Source organism: Bos indicus x Bos taurus, chromosome 1 (genome assembly GCF_003369695.1).
Source record: "Bos indicus x Bos taurus breed Angus x Brahman F1 hybrid chromosome 1, Bos_hybrid_MaternalHap_v2.0, whole genome shotgun sequence".
Lineage (NCBI taxonomy): Eukaryota > Metazoa > Chordata > Mammalia > Artiodactyla > Bovidae > Bos > Bos indicus x Bos taurus.
Window position 1 is genome coordinate 15,923,264 of NC_040076.1, and position 22,792 is coordinate 15,946,055.

The 22,792-nt window shown below is 39.0% G+C and overlaps 1 pseudogene; it reads right to left on the minus strand.

The window, feature by feature from the left end:
• Positions 1-575: 575 nt before the first annotated feature.
• The window catches only part of LOC113897500, a 150,082-nt pseudogene continuing 127,865 nt past the window's right edge, over positions 576-22,792 (minus strand).

The following is a 22,792-nucleotide window of genomic DNA, read 5'->3' on the forward strand; positions in this document are numbered from 1 at the left end:
ATCTGCCTGCCAATGCAGGAGATACAAGAGATATGGGTTCAATCCCTTGGTAAGGAAGATCCCCTGGAGAAGGAAATGGCAACCCACTCCAGTGTTCTTACCTGGAGAATCCTATGGACAGAGGTGTCTGGTGGGCCACAGCCCATGGGATCACAAAGAGTCATACATGACTGAGTGAGCACACAGCACACAAATCAAGTACACATCAATACAAAATAAACACAAAAAAATAATTTCAAATTCCTAAAGAGTCAGTCTGAAGGAAAATGAATTCCAATGTGGAGTGAAGCCTATGCCAGTCAGGTGGGCTAAGTGATGTTTGTTCTTCAGTAAAGGATTATGTGACATGACAAAAATAATGCCTTTGCCTTCTAGCGAGGATTAAGAGGAGAAAAAAAAAAATGAAGGAAATAGAGGGAAGGTAAGTGACCAAAATTCCTGTTTCTCCTTCCACATCCTGGTCTGCTGTTAGTAAGCTGAGCTGAGGATGGAGGCATGGGGACTGTGACTATATGGCGCAACTATGTACACGGATGTGATAACTGTTCACTGCACTCCTGCAGGCAGGCTCAGCATCATAGCTTCAGGCGCAGACCTGGGTGCAGGGTGCTGCAGACCGTCAGGACTTCATTGGCAGGGACAAAAACAGAAGTTCTGCAGCACTGCTGCCTGTTTTCATAAGAAAGAAGTTTATTAGAACACAGACACGTTTGTCATGTTACCTATTGTCTTCGTCTGTTTTTGAGCTTCAGTGGCTGAGTTGAGTTTGTTGGAATAGAGATTAAACACTTACAAGGCTAAAATATTTACTCTTTGTCCTTTTAAGAAAAAGTTTGCCAACCCCAGGTCTAGAGTTTCAACAGGGCACAGGTGAGGCCTAATATATGGGTCCTGAGCAAGCATACAGAGAACAGAGTATGTTACAACAGCCTCCAAGGAATACAAGCTGGAGGAGCCATGTTCATGGGACCTCCATTGTCTCAGAAACAGGAATATGAAACAGGCTCCTACTGGCTTCCTAGGGCCAATTATTCACAGCTCTTCCTATACATTGGTAATTCAAGATGCATTCATTGGAGTGTTTACAAAGTGGAAATTGACAAGTGCCACCAATCAGAGCAGGAACATGTGCATTCATTCATTCATTTAAATTCCAGGTAGCTTATTTTAAAACATTTACCAGTATAGCACTGCTCAAAATATTGAAGAGTCAGAATTCACTGACAGTATTTTGAGGTTATATAGGCTCTCCCACCTACTCCAAAATCCATCTTAGAGCTGTGCTGAAAGGAATGACAAATATTCAAGTGGCTAATTGTTTTTATGCTTATAATAAGGATTACCTATGGTTTTAATTATTAAACTGGCCTAGTTTTAAAAGCAGATTAGCTTAAAATCTCTTGACTTATTTGATTATTCATTCACTTACTCATTCATTCATTTATTCATTCCTATATTTGTGTATTGGAGAAGGCAATGGAAACCCACTCCAGTACTCTTGCCTGGAAAATCCCATGGGTGGAGGAGCCTGGTAGGCTGCAGTCCATAGGGTCGTTAGGAGTTGGACACGACTGAGCAACTTCACTTTCTCTTTTCACTTTCATGCATTGGAGAAGGAAATGGCAACCCACTCCAGTGTTCTTGTCTGGAGAATCGCAGGGATGGGGGAGCCTGGTGGGCTGCCTTCTATGGAGTCACACAGAGTCAGACACAACTGAAGCGACTTAGCAGCAGCAGCAGCATATTTGTGTATTTCTGTTACCTGGTAGGTCAGCTCTTTAGCAAAATGAAATGAGTTAACAGATTTGTTTCTATAGATTAGTTTTTAGTGTAAGAAAATTTCCAAATACACATTGTGTATATATGCATATATATATTGAATTGTATTGAATGGAAATATTATATATATATAGGTAGATTTTGTATCATTTTAAAGCTTAAATGCCATGAATGTTTCTAAGACCAAATACTCTTGAAAACATGAAAAAAAAAGCCCATAAATTGTCTTTCACTTTCTCTTTTTATATTAGTAAATATTATTTTTACTAGTAAATTAGTAAATATTATTTTATATTAGTAAATATTATTTTTCTTTCATATTTAAAATATTCACACAGGAAAAAAAATAGGGGTCTTCATCACCATCTAGATACTGAGAGGCTGTCTTCTGAACTATAGTTCTCAGTAAGGTCTCAGTAAAGTCTCAGAACATGACTTGCACCTTTTAGGCTGTTTGCATATATAACATCAATTTATAAGTTTATTTCATCTTTAATTCCATATTGCTGGAAAAAGCTTAACCAAGTTTTCTTGCTAATTTTTCTTAGCTACAAGTATTACAGGTGATTTCATACTTTAGGTAATGAAAAGTTAACTCTTTTCCATACAGTCAGAGCATGACAGTGATTCAGAAGTTAGCCTATACCCTTAACACTGCCAGTTTCAAGTCATCAACATGAAAATCCTTGATAACATTAAAAGACGTTGTTAGAATCAATTGATTGATGTGCCTCCCTCCTTGTTAGATGCTCTATCGTGTCCGACTCTTTATGACACCATGGACTGTAGCCCACCAGGCTTCTCTGTCCAAGGGATTATCAAGGCAAGAATACTGGAGTAGGTTGCCATTCTGTCCTCCAGGGGATATTTCCCAACCCGGGCTTGAATTTGGGTCTACTGCATTTCAGGCAGAAGAGTTTTGAAATACTATTTCACTTCAGTTCCTTTGCATCGCTGACTGATTTTTAAAAATCCATATTTATTTTTCCTGCCTGAAGTATTTTATGTAATGATATTAACTCTTCAAGGCTGTTTTCCTGTTTTACCTCGAAGGCTATTCACATCTCCCCTTCTGACTTTTTTTGTCCTAAATTCATTAAAAGCATTGCTCTGTCGTAGATTCATATGCAGGTGCTCTGGTTGTTTGAAGATCATGGGAAAAACTTGGTTTTGTAATGTGTGGCAGTTTGGAGGTCATTTTGGAAGTTGTGGTTCCTCACTCGTGGTCACATTCATCTGCTCTATTCTACTTATTTCCATTGACTATTCCACAGGTGGCTGAGGATTTGCCATGCTAGACATAGCATCTCTTCCCCTCAAAGCCCCAGAAATTTGATGGAGCCAATGGGTATCTGTGGGTTGCCAATACTTCAAGGTGTCTGGATTTTTAATTCAGAGGAAAACTTTTCTTCTATGTTTTCAGGGACAGATGGAGCCACATATGCGAAACATGCCTCATTTCTAGGTGGCTGGCAATCTTACTGAACTCGGAGCCGCCAGGGCTGTCAACAGGTAGGTACTCGGTATGTAAACTTTGATTCACATCCTCTTCAGATTGCAACAGGAATTTAAAGGCAGGGGGTGGGGGTGGGGTAGGGTGGGGTGAGGGGTGGAGCTCCTCCTTACAGTCAGCAATTCTTGCCCAGTTAATGCATATGAAGAATGGATGAACTTGAACGTCTCCAGCATCTCCAAGACCAGCTCCAAGACAAGAACCAGCATTTCTTTTCAGTGGCTTTTTAATCAGATCTCTGGCTTCTTGTATGAGGTAAGAAAATCGAGTTTACACTTGAGGACATTTCTTTCTCTTCTCCCAAGTTAAGGAGATGCTCCAGTCAACATGTCCTGTATTAACGCTCCCCAATTCCTCCAATCCCCAGCTCTACTATGGCCACTTCTCATCAATATTTCAGGGGTTATCTATACTACTGTTCCACAAAATGTGTGTGTGACTGTTCCACCATGAATACATTTTTTGAATAGTCCAAATTCTTAGTTTCCATGACCTTGTGAATAAGTATGACTTTCTCTGGCTTCAGGTGTCTGTAGATAGTCACTTTTTGATGTAAATGTCCCAAAGCCATGGGGATTTCTGCCAATAAAGCAGGTTGTGTGTTACATAAATATTTCCTCTTTTTTCTAACTGCATAAATAATTCTCCTCTGCTGAGATACTCAAGGATGAAGTAGAATTCTCCACCAGTCAGAAAAGCATAAATTAAATCCACAATGAAGAGATGCTTTACTTTCTCCAGAATATTCCATCCTGATTTTTGTATGAGCTATATCTTTAGCACTTTTTTTGTTGTTGTTACTCTCATTGTTTTCTTAAGCACCTTCATGGCAAATATTTTCTGGGTTTTTGTTTCTGTTATTTTTCATACCTGAAAACCTTTCATAGGTCCCTATACCAAGGACTGCTGCTGCAGCTGCTGCTGCTAAGTCGCTTCAGTCGTGTCTGACTCTGTGCGACCCCATAGACAGCAGCCCACCAAGCTGCCCCGTCCCTGGGATTCTCCAGGCAAGAATACTGGAGTGGGTTGCCATTTCCTTCTCCAATGCATGAAAGTGAAAAGTGAAAGTGAAGTCGCTCAGTCATGTCCGACTCTTAGCGACCTCATGGACTGCAGCCTAGTAGAGTGGGGTGCCATTGCCTTCTCCGATACCAAGGACTAATGTAACTCAAAACATCCCGGCTAGAATTTTTCTGTCCCTCTGTCCACAGTAGTTTCTGAGATTTCAAGTTTCTCACAACACTCCATGCCAAGAGCATATGGTCCAACCACCCCATAGTTCCTGTTTTCATTTAACTGATCTCTCTCCTTTAGCTCATCCTCAGAGCCTATATCCTCTGGCTGGTCCAGGCTATTTCAGACACTCCTGACATGTCCTCAGTTTCCCTGTTTCAGAAGTCTGGTGCTGGGTAGGAAGCCATCTCAGGTCCTTTATGACCTCAAGGGCTGAACCCTCCACCTCTGTAGCCATTACAAGCTATATGGCCTGTCATCTATCTATCTATCTATATTTAAACCATCTATCCTTTGCCTAAGAGAAGGTAAAGTTAACACAGAGACTAATGAACAAACTAGGCAAAAAAACAGGTTCAGTCCATGATCTCTACTTGAAATGACTACACAACAACATACTTTCTGAATAGAAAAAAGCACAAACATAGCACTTTGCAAGGGACTATTTTGGCTGTCAATGGGAAACAGGGTGGCTCAGATGGTAAAGAATACATCTGCAATGCAGGAGACCTGGGTTTGACCCCTGAGTTGGGAAGATCCCCTGGAGAAGAGAATGACAACCCACTCCAGTATTCTTGCCTGGAGAATTCCATGGACAGAGGAGCCTTGTGGGATTAAGTCCATGAGGTTGCAAAGAGTTGGACATGACTGAGCAACCAACACTTTCACTTTCTTTATGGGAGATAGGAAGAAGGTGGAAAGTAAGACAGTCCCCAAGCAGTCCTAAAATCTGAACACTCCATCCTACCTACATCCTCTGTCCCAGAAATCCATGCTTCTTCATACTGTCAAGAATTCGCCAAACTGTTACTCAAATTAAAATAAAATAGCTACAGATGAGACATTTTCAGAACACGAATTTTGTCATTTACTTAAGAATCTCTAAAGTAAAGAATATGAGTGTGTCTAATTGCCCACCAGAAGCAAAAAATCATCGCTGCCAATTTTGAGAAATGCAAACATTTTTAGCAAAATTCGTGTTTGGATGCTTATTTCATCTGAAAGTTGTAACTACTTAAAAAGTATTTATGCAAATGTATTGACATACACCTTTATAATTTCTCTATTTCTTTATGTTCAGTTCACTTCAGTCGCTCAGTTGTGTCCGACTCTTTGTGATCCCATGGACTGCAGCATTCCAGGCTTCTTTGTCCATCACCAACTCCCAGAGCTTACTCAAACTCTTGTCCATCAAGTCGGTGATAGCATCCAACCATCTCATTGTCTGTTGTCCGCTTCTCCCGCCTTCAACCTTTCCCAGAATCAGGGTCTTTTTCACTAGGTCAGTTCTTTGCATCAGGTGGCCAAAGTATTGGAATTTTAGCTTTGGCATCAGTCCTTCAAATGAATATTCAGGACTAATCTCCTTTAGGATGGACTGGTTGAATCCCCTTGCAGTTCTAAGGGATACTCACAGTTTAAAGCATCAATTCTTTGGCCCTCAGCTTTCTTTATGGTCCAACTCTCACATCCATATGTGACTACTAGGAAAACCATAGCTTTGACTAGATAGACTTTCGTTGGCAAAGTAATGTTTCTGCTTTTTAATATGCTGTCTGGTTTGGTCATAGCTTTCTTCCAAGGAGCAAGCATCTTTTGATTTCATGGTTGAAGTCATCATTTGCAGTGATTTTGGAGCCCACAAAAATAAAGTATCTCACTGCTTCCATTATTTCCCCATATATTTGCCATGAAGTGATTGGACCATATGCCATGATCTTTGTTTTCTGAATGTTGAGCTTTAAGCCAACTTAGTCACTCTCCTCTTTCACTTTCATCAAGAGGCTCTTTAGTTCCTCTTCTATGTTTCTTTACATAAGATTATTTAAAGGAGAGAAACAAGGTATGTGATATTTATGTATGTGACCTGTTGAGACAGACACCACAGTTTTGAAATCTGGCCCAAAGCCTTATCAGCTGTGTCCCTGAGATTATTTCTTCCCACAGGGCTGTAGTTTTCTCATCTGTAGAAAAGATTAATAATGATTCCTACTCCATCAGTTCAGTTCAGTTCATTCGTTCAGTCATGTCCAAATCTTTGCAACCCCATGAATTGCAGCACACCAGGCCTCCCTGTCCATCACCAACTCCCAGAGTTCACTCAGACTCACGTCTTATCAAGTCAGTGATGCCATCCAGCCAGCTCGTCCTCTGTTGTCCCTTTCTCCTCTTGCCCCCAATCCCTCCCAGCATCAGAGTCTTTTCCAATGAGTCAACTCTTCACATGAGGTGGCCAAAGTACTGGAGTTTCAGCTTTAGCATCATTCCTTCCAAAGAAATCCCAGGGCTGATCTCCTTCAGAACGGACTGTTTGGATCTCCTTGCAGTCTAAGGGACTCTCAAGAGTCTTCTCCAACACCACAGTTCAAAAGCATCAATTCTTCAGTGCTCAGCTTTCTTCACAGTCCAACTCTCACATCCATACATGACCACTGGAAAAACTATACCCTTGATTAGACGGACCTTTGTTGGCAAAGTAATGTCTCTGCTTTTGAATATGCTATCTAGGTTGGTCATAATTTTCCTACCAAGGAGTAAGTGTCTTTTAATTTCATGGCTGCAGTCAACATCTGCAGTGATTTTGGAGCCCAGAAAAATAAAGTCTGACAGTTTCCACTGTTTCCCCATCTATTTCCCATGAAGTGATGGGACCAGATGCCGTGATCTTCGTTTTCTGAATGTTGAGCTTTAAGCCAACTTTTTCACTCTCCACTTTCACTTTCATCAAGAGGCTTTTTAGTTCCTCTTCACTTTCTGCCAAAAGAGTGGTATTATCTGCATATCTGAAGTTATTGATATTTCTCCAGGCTATCTTGATTCCAGCTTGTGCTTCTTCCAGCCCAGCGTTTCTCATGCCATACTCTGCATATAAGTTAAATAAGCGGGGTAACAATATACAGCCTTGATGTACTCCTTTTCCTATTTGGAATCAGTCTGTTGTTCCATGTCCAGTTCTAACTGTTGCTTCCTGACCTGCATACAAATTTCTCAAGACCCAGGTCAGGTGGTCTGGTATTCCCATTTCTTTCAGAATGTTTCACAGTTTATTGTGATCCACACAGTCAAAGGCTTTGGCATAATCAATAAAGCAGAAATAGATGTTTTTCTGGAACTCTCTTGCTTTTTTGATGATCCAGCGTATGTTGGTGATTTGATCTCTGGTTCCTCTGCCTTTTCTAAAACCAGCTTGAACATCAGGAAGTTCATGGTTCACGTATTGCTGAAGCCTGGCTTGGAGAATTTTGAGCCTTACTTTACTAGAGTGTGCCGAGGACCAGCCCCGGCTGATCCAGGGTATTCGAAGGGGAGACGGTGTCGGCGACCTATTCAAATGGTAATTAGAGATATAAAGAGTAATAGAATGAGGATAGCTCAGTAGGAAAATTCAGTGGAGAAAAGAGGCTAAGTAGCTTGGTTTACGCGGAAAATCAATATAACCCGTGACACCAGGTTAGCTCTGACCACGGAGGCCGCAGGCGCCCTCTCGAATAGCGGAAGGTGCCCCACCTTAGACACCTTCTCGAGTGGGTCTTAGAAGCCCAGGCAAATAAGTGGTCTCAGAGGATATCCACGCTCCAGATGGAGACTTCAGCCGGAAGTTAAAGGAAAGAATGACATGGGGAGACCAAGCATTGGTAAGCAAGGCCCCTAGCTTTATTTTTAACAGGGGCTTTTATACCCTAAGTTACACATAGAGGATAATAGGGGATGCAAAGTCAGCAGTCTTTGATTCTTATCAAAAACCAGGGTTTCTTTCCTGCAAATTTATCGTATACAAATGGTTTAGGTGATTTACATCATTTTCTGGCCAGAAGGCCTACTAACATTTTATGACTCTTGACAAGGACTTATCAACAAAGACTTATTTTCTCTAAGAGTAATTATTTTAAGGTTTGGCGCCATCTTCCAAAGATAAAATTGCATTCCTATAGGGCGGATGTGTAATGGGTTTACAACAAAGGAAAGAATTTATTACCTTAAGGGTCTAAAGTTACTAACACCAAGGCCACTACTTATTTTTTCTATATACCAACTATTAATTAATACACATTCAAGGATACAATTCAGGGGATGTGAAAACTTGGCAACAAGCATTGGCTCATCAATGAAATCCTTTACTAGTTTATTCTGACAGTTTCTAACTCTCTGAGAGGCTCTAAGCTATTTGAATATCTTAAACTTCCCGTGCCTCTGGAGGCTGGGAGACTGTAAACAATCGTATGCATAGCTGCAGGAGTCCGGGTAAACTTGTCAGGTGAGTTAGAGAGCCATCTGAGGGGTTTGGATTTAAACACTCCTAATTGCCCAGGAACTTTATTAATTGGAGCTGTAAGTTAACTCTTTGACAGAGAGAGAGCGAGATGGTGGTAGGGGACAGCCCCCAGTAAAGTCAGAGGTGAGAGCACAAAGCAATAAAGTAGGCAGACTCTGGTTTTTTTGGGGGGAAAATGCTCGAGAATATCCGGGCGGACTCCTGAGGCTCGAACACGCCTTTGCGTATGCCGAGCCTCCTTCCTCATGACCTTTGTCACGAGCGGAATGCCTCACCGGCTCCCGGCAAGAGTGTGAGATGAGTGCAATTGTGCGGTAGTTTGAGATTTCCTTGGCATTGCCTTTCTTTTCTACTCCATAGGCTTGTCCAAATGACACAGGTTACTATATATCATGTATACAAAACAATACTTTCATAACAGGATTACTCAGTATCTATAGTCTATAAGACTAAGTCAAAAACAGATTTTTATATCTTGATATATATATTACCAAATCATCTTTTACAAATGAGGCATGTTTTCATCACTTGCTTCATCTGATGAAATATGAAAGACTATTTTTCCAACATTCTTAACATCTCTTATATACTCATTTTTATCGTTTTCTGGCATATGGTAGGAAGTACTACTGTGCTCAAATTTGCAGTTCTTGATTATTAGTAACTTTCTTCTCACAACTTTTTCTTTTTATTTTTTTTCTCTTTCTGTTCTTTACCCATTTAGGGGTCATTTATATGTGTTTTAAAAATAATCAGGTAAAAACTTTCTAAATTAGTAATCGTACATAAGCATTCATAAAAGACAAATATTTTGAAAACATTTTCTTCTACAATTTTTTCTGATGCTTTATTTTTGTCATGAAGTTTGTACTATATACTTTTTATTTATGATCTCTTTTCCTTTGCATTATTGATTTTATGCTTTAATATAATCTTATCTCAAAGGAAAAAAAAACATTCTCATGTCTAGTTTATAGTTTCATTTTTTCAAAATTAATTACTTTGATGTTCTGGAATGTACGCCACAATACAACATGAGACTGGGTTATACCTTGATTGTTTTCTTTTTTTTTTGTCTCGTTTCATACATGATATTTTACATGTTTCAATGCCATTCTCCCAAATCTTCCCACCCTCTTCCTAGTTAACCTAGTACCACAAGTCTCCTGACATTTTATGTATTCATTATCATTTGTTTCTGTCTTATCTTAACTGTACCATTAAATTGCCTATCACTTGTGTCAGTTCTAGAGGCAAAATTGATCTTTTTTCATTTTTGAAGCTTTATACAATGTAAATTGAAAACTGTACTGGAGTAATTTTCCCCTCTTCTTTCTTTCCACCTACTTTCATATTCCTTCCTTGCAACAAGATTCTGAGTATGTTTCCTAGTCTTGTCCATTCTGATCTTATCTGAAGTCTTCTGGAGGATTTCCTGAAAGGTATATCTTCCTGATTAAAAAGAAAGAAAAAAATGACTAAGAGAAAGTCACCTTTTTATTTTCCGGATTGGACCTGGTCGTGTGAGTATGTGATACCTGATCTATAGGATTGTTGTGAACAAGAGAATACTATGAAGATGACCTAGAATGGTTGAGAAGCTGAGTTACATTCAATATAACCCTTGAACCTACTGCTCCAGACATTTTTTTCATGTTTTTATTTTTTAATGAATGCTCTTTTTAAAAGACTTTTTAAAATTCAGGTCATTTTACTGAATTTGTTAAAAGATTGCTTCTGTTGTATGTTTATTTTTTGGTCAGGAGGCATGAACCAGGGATGAAACCTGCATGCCCTGAAATGGAAGGCAAAGTCTTAACTGCTGGACTGCCAGGGAAGTCCCAGACATCTTTTGATACTGGATAATTAAAGTCAATAATAATAATATATCTTGTTTCTAAAACCTTCTAACTGTTATATTTTCTCTAGAGATATCACTGAATTGACATGTCTTTATTAAATCAGTGATGAATTTGATTTTCTTTCCCTGATTCCTACCAAGTAGAAACCTAACGTCAACAATCAGTTCCTCTGAATCTCTCCCCTATTTTTCTCTCAGCCTCATCTCTGGCTACTTATCAATGGAGCTACATATTCAGGTTCCCTTGCTTTACCCAAGATGATAGTTCTGTATCCTATTCAATCAATCCTAGCTAGAACATCTTTGCTACTCATGCCCTTTTATTGAAATTCTTTCTTGTCTTCAAGCAGTCATGAATTACAAGAATCATGAACATGCCTTCTCTTGTCACAACTAAAATACGATGCCTCTTTATTCTGAACACCAACAACAGTTGGCTTATATCATTGAAATGGCAAGTTTCCACATGAGAATTAAAACCATTTACAGCCCCACAGCTTGTTTTTTACACTAACATGAATTTAATATTCTGTTGCCTGCAATTAACATGAATTGAATACTCCAGAAAAAATTTATCCATGGAAATGAAGTTATAGTAATTTTATTCATTGCTTTAGGAACTTACTAAAAATCTGTTTATCTGAACAATGGACTATGCTACTTACTCATAGCTCCTTCTCAGAATAATATTTCTCTATTTAGCTGAACAAATAAATCTTTACTTTTCAAGATTCACTTAAAACCTTTCTCTCCCTGTGCCCACCAATCTTAAATTATCACAGAACAAATTTTGCCCAGTCCCAAACAGTGTTGGGAAACAGAATTAAAAACAAAGTCTCCCAACCCAGAAATTCTTTCCACAGAGGTAGTAGAGAAAAAGAACAGGTTTATTATTGAGTAAACATTAATTAAACCAGAGTGTGATGTTCATTACAAGCAATCTGCTAAGAGATTTCAAAGACAAAAATAAGTCTCACACTTTTACACAAGCATGCAGATACGACCTATTACTTACAGGTTTTCAAGATAAGTGATAAGTAGTCCTCAAGTCAGAGAATTGACAGCACCATTTATCACACATAGTTCATTTTAGCTTTGACTTATTACGCTGATCTCCATCTGTGTGAATTAATTAGCTTTATTCAAAAGACAAAAAACTTATCATATATTTATGATAGGAAGTAGTTTAGCATCTCAGAGTGAAATGCCCACAGAAATAGGGCATCCTATCTTCCCAAAGAAACTGGGAGTTAGGGGTGCTATCTCTCTTGACGATTACATTTCAAAGAAACAATCTTCAAGTTTTTGAGAAAGACATCCCGAGGCTATAAACCAACAAAATGCCAATCTAGTCTTCAAAAGGATTTATATACATTTCAAAGAGAGAAGAAGGTACTTAAAATTATAAATTTCTAAAGTGAATCCTCAAAGAAAAAGGAGAAAAGTGAAATCTCCAAAACCTTCTGAATATATTGCCATTGATGTCTCCTTTCTGAGACCCTCAGAAGACTGTCAATACAAGGGCTCCCCACTACTGAAGTAATACACTTGGCTTTGGTTTATCCATAGGTTATCATGGAGGTGACATTTTTGGGGACCTAGAAAAAAGACACCTATTATCTTATAATGATTTTTGAAACTACTACATATCTTCTACTAGACTATAAGCTACCAGAGTGTAAAAAAACTATGTAAATTTATGTTTTGTTTTTCTTTTCTCTATGGCTAGTAGAAGATCCTATATTCATTTGAGTCTTCACTGAAACATCACATTTTCTTTCATGGTTTCAACAGTATCTCATCCATTTTATGATGTAAGTAGGACAAAATTAACTGGTTTTCCTCTGCAGATAATTTATATAATTCTCTCTTACTCTGAACATAATTTAATGTAAGAATAATATTTGTCCTTTAATATAAACAGAAAAAATGACTGAAACAAGCAATTACAAAATGCCTGCCATAAAAATTAGTATTATTTTATAATATCAGTGGTAGAATATAGGCAAATGGCACTATTTAAACAGACAGAAATTACTAGGTTTCCTAATGGATTGTTACAGTCACTTCTTATTCATTAATGTATCTCTTCTTATTCTGATCCTCCTGATTTTTGGCTGACTCTCCATTTGTTAAAAGAATATGCTTTTTAAAAAGCACTTCAGAGATGCATAAATGAGATGCTTTCTGAAAATGACCTCCCCAAAGAGATCTGCTTTGAGAGAAATTTTAAGCCCTTTCATTTCTAATTAACCCCCTACTGGGGTATTGTACAGTTGCTCAATCATCACATAAGCCACAAATTTCTTTTCTTTAAACATTCCATAGACCAATGGCTCCTGCTGTGATTAGACAAAGGCAAGATGCCAATACAGTGTTAGCCATGACCTTTTTTCCCTCTACCAGAGGCATCAGGCAGTAGCTACTTCAAGATTGCCGATGAAATAGCAACACTCAAAATGGTAATAAAAAATTCTGTTATAATTAGGGAGAAAAAACTGATACTGCAATTTCTTATTTGATACTTTCATTTAACTTGCAGGAAACCTGCTGAAAGTGCTGAAAAACAAGTTAGGGAGTTTATTTGACCTTTATGTCGCAGCTACCAAATATCTGTCTAGATGTACAATTAAAGTGGGCAAATAAAGAGCTTGCATTCAATGAAAATATCATTCTCAAGTGGAGTAAGACATTTACATAATTCTAAAAATACTTGGGAGAGTTAATCACATTTATTTTCTACGTGCTAGACCTTCTTCTGAGTCATGCCTGTTTTTGTAATTCTAGAGTTTAGCATTCCTTTCCTTTCAGCCATGGACACATTTTCTCCAATTCAGATAACTACTGTCAGCTGAATTAATTACACATGCTATTCTGCCCAGGTTTAAATAAATAAGAAGGAATTGACAAACATAACATTCTATCTCATAATATAGTTTTAAAGATTGTTGCTCAGTCATGTCCAGCTCTTTGCAGCTCCATGGACTGCAGCATGCCAGGCTTCCCTGTCCTTCACCATCTCCTGGAGCTTGCTCAAACTCATGTCCATTGAATTGGAAATGTCATCCAGCCATCTCTTCCTCTGTCATCCTCTTCTCCTTCTGCCTTCCATCCTTCCCAACATCAGGGTCTTTTCTAATGAGTCAACTCTTTGCATCAGGTGGCCAAAATATTGGAACTTGAATTCCTTTAGGATTGACTGGTTTGATCTCCTCACACTCCAAGGGACTCTCAAGAGTCTTCTCCAACACCACAGTTCAAAAGCATTAATTCTTTGGTGTTCAGCCTTCTTCACAGTCCAACTCTCACACCCATTCATGACTACTGGAAAAACAATAGCTTTGACTATACAGACCTTTGTTGGCAAAGTAATGTCTCTGCTTTTTAATACGCTGTCTAAATTGGTCATAGCTTTTCTTCAAAGGAGCAAGTGTCTTTTAATTTCAAGACTGCAGTCACTGTCCACAGTGATTTTGGAGCCCAAGCAAAGAAAGTTTGTCACTATTTTCATTGTTTCCCCATTTATTTGTTTTAAAGATAAATGCACAAAGTACACAAGCAGCTCATGCAACTCAATAGCAGAAAAACGAACAACCCAAGCAAAAACTGGGCCAAAGAACTAAAGGGACATTTCTCCAAAGAAGACATATGGATGTGTAAGAAAAACATGAAAAAATACTCAAAATTACTTATTATTACATAGATGCAAATCAAAAACCACAATGAGGTGTCATCTCATGTCAGTCAGAATCAGTTCAGTTCAGTTGACTGGAGCGACTGTGAGTAGATACCCCATGTCCAAGGGCAGAGAAGCCCCAGCAAGATGGTAGGAGGGGCGAAACTACATTTAGAATCAAACTCCAAACCCAGCAGAGATGCTCAGAGGGCTCAAACATACATGGTGCACTCCAGGACCCAGAGACCCCACCAAGACTGAGATAGAACTGTGTTTGAGTGTCTCCTGCAGCGGCACATGTCAGCAGTGGACTGCTGCAGGGGCAGGGCCTCTGGGAGCAGTAGACCTGGGTATGGCATAAGACCTTTGAGAGGAGGTCATCATTAACCCCACCATAGAGCCACCAGAACTTACACAGGACTGGGAAATAGACTCTGGGAGGGCACAAACAGAACCTTGTGTGCACTAGGATGCAGGAGACAGGAACAGTGACCCCACAAGGCACTGACCCAGACTTGCCTGTGAATGTCCAGGAGTCTCCGGTGGAGGTGTGGGTCAGCAGTGGCCTGCTGAAGGTTGGGGGCACTGAGTGTAGCAGTGCATGCATGGGACCTTTTGAAAGAGGTCAACGTTATCTAAAATTACCTCCACAAGAGTTTGGCCTCAAGGTCAAATAACTGGGACGGAACACAGCCCTGTCCATCAACAGAAAACTGGATTAAAGTTTTACTGAGCATGGCCCTTCACATCAGAACGAGACCTAGTTTCCCCCTCAATCAGTCTCTCCCATCAGGAAGCTTCCATAGCTCTCTTCTCCTTCTCCATCAGAAGGCAGACAGAATGAAAACCACAATCACAGAAAACTAACCAGTCTGATCACATGGACCACAGCCTTGTCTAACTCAGTGAAACTATGAGCCATGCCATGTAGGGCACCCAAGATGGACGGGTCATGGTGGAGAGTTCTGACAAAATGTGGTCCACTGGAGAAGGGAAAGGCAAACCACTTCAGTATTCTTACCTTGAAAACCCCATGAACAGTATGAAAAGTCAAAAAGATAGGACACTGAAAAATGATCACACAAGGTTGTAATATGCTACCAGTCAGAATCACTGCCATCAAAAAATCTGCAAACAATAGATGCTGGAGAGAGTGTGGAGAAAAGAGAGCCCTGTTACACTGGTGGTGGGAATGCAAACTAGTATAGCCACTATGGAAACAGTGTAGCTGCTGCTGCTGCTGCTGCTGCTGCTAAGTCGTTCAGTTGTGTCCTACTCTGTGCGACCCCAGAGATGGCAGCCCACCAGGCTCCCCCATCCCTGGGATTCTCCAGACAAGAACACTGGAGTGGGTTGCCATTTCCTTCTCCAATGCATGAAAGTGAAAAGTGAAAGTGAAGTTGCTCAGTCGTGTCCTACTCTTAGCGACCCCATGGACTGCAGCCCACCAGACTTCTCCATCCATGGGATTTTCCAGGCAAGAGTACTGGAGTAGGGTGCCATTGCCTTCTCCGAAACAGTGTAGAGATTCCTTTAAAAACTGGAAATAGAACTACCATCAGTTCAGTTCAGTTCAGTTGTTCAGTCGTGTCCATCTCTTTGTGACCCCATGGGCAGCACAGCAGGGCTCCCTGTCCATCACCAACTCCCGGGGCTTACTCAAACTCATGCCATCCAGTTGGTGATGCCATCCAACCATCTCATCCCCTGTTATTCCCTTCTCCTCCCTCCACAGTCATTCCCAGCATCAGGGTCTTTTCAAATGAGTCAGTTCTTCACATCAGGTGGCCAAAGTATTGGAGTTTCAGCTTCAGCATCAGTACTTCCAATGAATATTCAGGACTGTTTTCCTTTAGGATGGACTTGTTGGATCTCCTTGCAGTCCAAGGGACTCTCAAGAGTCTTCTCCAACATCACAGTTCAAAAGCATCTATTCTTTGGTGCTCAGTTTTCTTGATGGTCTGAATCTCATATCCAAACATGACTACTGGAAAAACTATAGCTTTAACTAGATGGACATTTGCCAGCAAAGTAATGTCTCTGCTTTTTAATATGCTGTCTAGGTTGGTCATAACTTTTCTTCCAAGGAGCAAGCATCTTTTAATTTCATGGCTACAGTCACCATCTGCAGTGATTTTGGAGTCCCCCAAAATAAAATCTGTCACTGTTTCCATTGTTTCCCCATTTACCTATCTATCTCCCCCATCCTGAATGCTCCTTCCACCTTCCTCCCAACCCCATCCCTCTGGGTTGTCCCAGAGAACTGACTTTGAGTGCCCTGCTTCATGCATCCATCTTTCACTAGTTATCTATTTTACATATGGTAATATAGATGTTTCAATGCTATTCTCCCAAATCACCTGACCCTTGCCTTTTCTCACATAGTCCAAAAGTCTATCATTGTTTCACCTAGTCATCTATTTTACGTATGGTTAGATACATCATCTATCATTATTTCCCCATCTATCCCCATCCCCATCTAGAACTGCCATACAATCCAGCAATCCCACTGCTGGGCATACACATGGAGGAAACCAGAATTGAAAGAGACGCGTGTACCCAATGTTCATTGCAGCACTGTTTACAATAGCTAGGACATGAAAGTAACCTAGATGTTCATTGGCAGACGAATGGATAAGGAAGCTGTGAAACATATACACAATGGAACATTACTCAGCTATAAAGAGGAACACATTTGAGTAAGTTCTAATGAGATGGGTGAAATTGGAGCCTATTATACACAGTGAAGTGAGTCAGAAAGAGAAACAGCAGTACAGTGTATTATTGCATATATATGGAATTTGGAATGACAGTAATGATGATCCTACATGCAAGGCAGCAAATGAGACACAGATGTAAAGAACAGACTTTTGGACTATGTGAGAGAAGGCGAGGGTCAGATGACTTGAGGGAATAGCATTGAAACATATATATTGCCATATGTAAAATAGATGACTAGTGAAAGCTCTATGCATGAAACAGGGCACTCAAAGCCAGTTCTCTGGAACAACCTAGAGGGATGGGGTGGGTAGGGAGGTAGGAGGAGGGTTCAGGATGAGAGGGATCATGTGTACCCATGGCTGATTCATGTTGATGTATGGCAAAAAACATCACAATATTATAAAGTAATCGTCTTCCAATTAAAATAAATTAATCTAAAAAAACAATGCCTTCCTTAAAAAAGGATAAATGCAGAAATTAAGATTAGAATATAAATATTAGAAAGGAACATATACTCTTTTTTTGAGTGAGTTTTTAATGGGGCAGCTAAGCTAGTCTGAGACCTCAGAAAAAGTTTCATAAGAAAAATGGCTTAAGTCTTGAGACATGAAGATTCGATTGACATTGGATAGACAAAAAAGGTGAAAGAATGGTGTTACAGCACTTAGGAGGTCTGTGATGACTGAAAAGTTTAAGGAACCAAAATAACATCAAAGGGACTGGGTACCTGGTGTGGATTTCTTCTGGAGAGTGATCCAAGAACAAATTTGAAGGCACTCTGAGGTAATATGGAGCCTATAATATATCCTACAACCAAGGACAAACTTTAAAGGGTCTCAAAATAGTACTTGAAAAGTCCTGAAGTATTTGACATATGTTTTAATAAGGCTATAATTTTAAAATTTATAAGCATCCAGACACTAAATAGAAATAATAATACTTGGAGTTCCATATATTTCCTTCTAGGAAAAAAAAGGACAGGAGTGAACAGATATTAGGGAGACACAGAGCAGAATTCTGTTAGTCATACATCTAGTTTCCTGGAAACATATCTGTTTTGAGCCAAGGGCAGGCATTTGTGGGAAGTCTCCAAAAAACTTTAATGTCCCTTTTTAGGCTACTATGAAATGTAAATCTTATAGTACAAAGTCAGTTAAACCAATTAGGTTATATTTTCAACTTTCAAAGTTTAGATAAATGTTCTAAAAATTACTTTTAATGCATAACTACATAAATATGAGATTTAATATTCAGATAGTATGATTGGCTTTCAAACATGGCTTGCTAAGCCAATCTCAAATTTACAGTGTACAAGAAAGAAAATATAAAAGGCTTGTTTTTCTGTAAAGTAACATCTTTTTTTTTTAAAGTAACATCTTAATCCAAGAAACTTATGCCACTCAGTTAGAATTAAATACAAAATAAAACTCAATTGATTCAATAAATCACTGGATTATTGAATTCAACCACATTGCCAAATACTTTAATATCTGCTAAGGTTAACATTCTACTTTATGCCGATAAATAAAATTCCATTATTTGGAAGATGAGTCCATCACTTAATGACATAGGGACTTCATAGGTTAAATAAAAACAAACACATTTCACTATTGTAGACCACCTGTCATCCATGAAATATTTTTTTAATGAATTAAACTGAAAATCATCATTTTTTTCATAAAGGAATCAAGAAAAATTGCTTCAATATTCATCTGTTATTCTGAAATAAACTCATGTTCCCCAAACGTTGACTCTGATGACATTGGGATTAAAAGAAATGTCACTGAAGGCTGTAGCTGGGCAACCACAGGGCATTAGGTCACATAGTTCAAAGACAACTTTCTCAGTAGCTGACAGTGGTATTCTCTTACAGAAAAAGATACTATTACTTCAATTGTTAGACAATTAAAATCCAGTTCAACAATAGAGATAAATGAAATGATGCTTTTTGCCATTTTATTACTTTTTTCTACATTTAGATTATTATTGTGACTAATTTCTAAGGGTGCAAATTCAGAGCCAATAAAAGCTTAAATAATTTTACATTAACAAATTAAGATTTAAATATGTTTCAACAAACCATAATAGGAAAGTGATAACTCTGAAAATAGACTTGCTTTTCTAGGTCTTATCTTGTGACAATTAGGAGCATTCTGAGAGGAAAGCATTTTCAACATATACACAAACCATAGAGACAACAGAAGGTAGAAACATATGACCATAGCACAGGCTGTCTGTATTAATCCACTATGCCATTCATAAAGTCTCAGAGATGGTACATCTGAACAATGTGCTCAGAATTTTAGTCCATTTCTTATTATTTCTCATCATTTAACTTTTTTCTATAATGAGAATAATTTCCTTATTCTTTCTCCAACAAGTCCATTTTATTCCTGCTTCTATACCTTTGCAATTGCTCTGACCTTTGCTTCAGAAATATTTTGTTTCATCCTCTTGTTATCCAGATGCCAAGTCTCCAAAATATGCCTAAATCCTACCTGTAAATATGAAGTTTTTCCTTATTTCTTTATTGCCATAGGAAACATTAATTTTTTACTATAGTAAAATCAACTCTAGGGTTGGCAGAAGGTAGGCTACAGGTCAGCTTTGGGTTAATTGAGATCTGCTGAATTTGACTGAACTCAGATTAGCCCTGTGCATCAGTTCCAGAAAACACTGTGAAGGATTAACCAACATCTGGGCTATGTTGTTCTTAAGGAAGAGTTTAAAATAAATTACATAAACGTACCCAAAGATTTGGTTTGAACTGTTGTCTTGTATGACGTGTCTACTCTTATCTTATTGGCTAAAACAAACCACTTCCACATGTCTTACATTGAAGTAGGAAAGTATTCTCCACTTTCTGGAAGATAGGACTGTATAGTACTCTTAGAGGGGAGAGAGCAGATAATTCAAACAATAACACCAGTTGCTCCAATCTGCACTCTTGATGGGATATAACTGGCTTTCCTCCTGCATAAAAAAGGCACTCAATACTTCCCCTAGGTATAAAGCAAGTGCCTTTAATTAAGGCATAAAATGCAAAGTCCCACATCTCATGATCTCAATCAGATCCAGATGTAGTTCCTTATGATTTAGAAACATATGAGCAAATAATACAAGAATATTCTTCATACACACCAAATATTTTATGGTGAAACAGGAGTACTCTAAGCAAATAAACATACCCAGTCATACAAAGAAAAAGAAGAGACGCTTGGAGTCCTTACTGAATGGCAATTAATCTCTATATCTCAATAAAGGTCCACCATCATGGAATTTAGGGAATACTCCCTGATTAACCCCCAGTTTAATTCACTCCTCTGTTGGTCACTGATCACCAATCCTTGTTTCTCATAATTTAGACTTTGCCTTCCTGGAGTGTCTCCTTTGTTCTGTTACTCTCCTTGGTCACCTCAGAAAGGCACCTGGGAGAATCAGCATGGTGGAAGCTGAGTAACTTTCTGTATCTGTCATTGAACAATTAAGAAGCTAAGGATTGTTTTGCATTTTAGTCTTTTTTTAAACCAAGCTGTGGCACTTTTGGAGGCACAATTTTCAGACACTTGACTTTTTGCTATGTGATTTCAGTCAGCTCTTGTTCCAGTAGTCACACCCACAATTCTTTTTGAGACATGTCTCTTGTCTAGACTTCTTGGTAGCTATTTTGACCTCAACAGTTCTTTAGGGGAACCACAATTTTTGTCTCTTTTCTCTGCTCATAAGTCAGTGAGAAGTCTTAGCAACTCTTCTTAGCAAACAGCTTGATGATCACCTCCCCCCGAACTCGTGCCTTGATTTGATGTTTCTCTTAAGACTTTGTGACACAGACCTTTCTCAAGTTTATGTTTGATGACTGCAATTGAATCCATCTTTCAAACCTGTAAGTCCTGAATTTTGAGAATTCTTTGTCCGTTTCATCTCCTACTGCCAGTAGCCTAATTTTTTCTTAGATTCATCTCTTTTCTGTGGTACCATGCAAAACACAGCTAATAACCAGTTTGCTTGTGTGCTTGGTTGCTCACTTGTGTCCAGCTCTTTGCAACTCTATGGACTGTAGCCCACCAGGTTCCTCTGTCCATGGGATTTTCCAGGTAAGAATACTGAGATAGGTTGCCATTTCATCTTCCAAGGGATCTTCCTGACCCAGGATTCGAACCCACATCTCCTGCATCCTGAACTGGCAGGCTGATTCTTTACCACTGAGCCACCTGAGAAGCCCAATAACCAGTGTGAGTGAGTGATAGTTGCTCAGTCATGTCCGACTCTTTGTGACCCCATGGACTATTGCCTGCCAGACTCCTCTGTCCATGGAATTCCCCAGGCAAGAATACTAGAGTGGGTTGCCATTTCCTTCTCCAAATAACCAGTGTAGGGGGAACAAATTCATTTTATACACTACCTAACTTTAAAATAGGTTATAGATTTAGCAAAATTTCAGCAGAAATAACTTTGGATTGTTATTTATCTAAGCTTTGTTAATGATGTCCACACTGCCTGACACTGGGCCCAAAGTCAGTAGCACCCTATTTTAGTTTTATATATACTATAGTAGCGCTCTGACTCTAGTAATAATTATAAGTCCTGGAAAAACAACAGGGTCAAAATATCAGAACTTTACAATATTCATGTCTTGCTCATATTACAGTAAGGGCAGGAAGTTGGCAGATGTTCTGCTCTGCTCCCAATGTTTTCTAGCCTGGGACTGAATGAAGCAGACTCTATCTAGGACTTGGTATTCTTGGAGGAGGAAATATCAACCCACTACAGTACTCTTGCCTAGGAAACCCCATGGATAGAAGAGTCTGGTAGGTTATAGTCCATGTGGTCGCAAAGAGTCAGACATGACTGAGAGACTTCACTTCTACTTCATTTCCTGGAATAGAAAGTGAAAGTGAAGTCACTCAATCACGTCCAACTCTTTGCGACGCCATGGAATGCAGCTCACCAGGCTCTTCCATCCATGGGATTTTCCAAGCAAGAATACTGGAGTGGGTTGCAATTTCCTTCTCCAGGAGGTCTTCCCGACCCAGGAATTGAACCTGGGTCTCTTGGATTGTAGGCAGATGCTTTACCATCTGAGCCATCAGGGAAGTTCCTGGAATAGATAGTACCCAAATAAGAGAGAGACTGAGCCAGAGCATGGAGTAATACTTAAGCTTTGGTTTTTGACATAATAAATATCACATTTACTCACATTCCACTGGTCAAAGCATATTTCGTGGTTAAGTTAAAAAAAATGTGAGGCATAATTTCTATCAATAGAAATACTGAGTAATTCCTGATAATGAATAGGGATCTATGAAGCAGTTATGAAGAGCAATGAATAGTTGGACAACAATCTATTTCATTACTGATCCCTTTAATATTATTTCTTTTACTCCTTGGAATTTTATATTTTATGTAATATAAATCTTGTTTCAGGTTAGTAAATATTAGTTTCCTAATAAATTATAACCAATTTGATTCAAATTCTTTATCTTCCTTAACTTTTAGAACATTTTTGAGGACACAATATTTATTCATTGACAGGAAGCCACAATATGTATTCATTGACAGGAAGCCATATCAGCCCATCCATGCTTGTCAGTTCAGTTCAGTTCAGTCGCCCAGTCGTGTCCAACTCTTTATGACCCCATGAATTGCAGCACGCCAGGCCTTCCTGTCCATCACCAACTCCCAGAGTTCACTCAAACTCATGACCATCGAGTAGGTGATGCCATCCAACCATCTCAT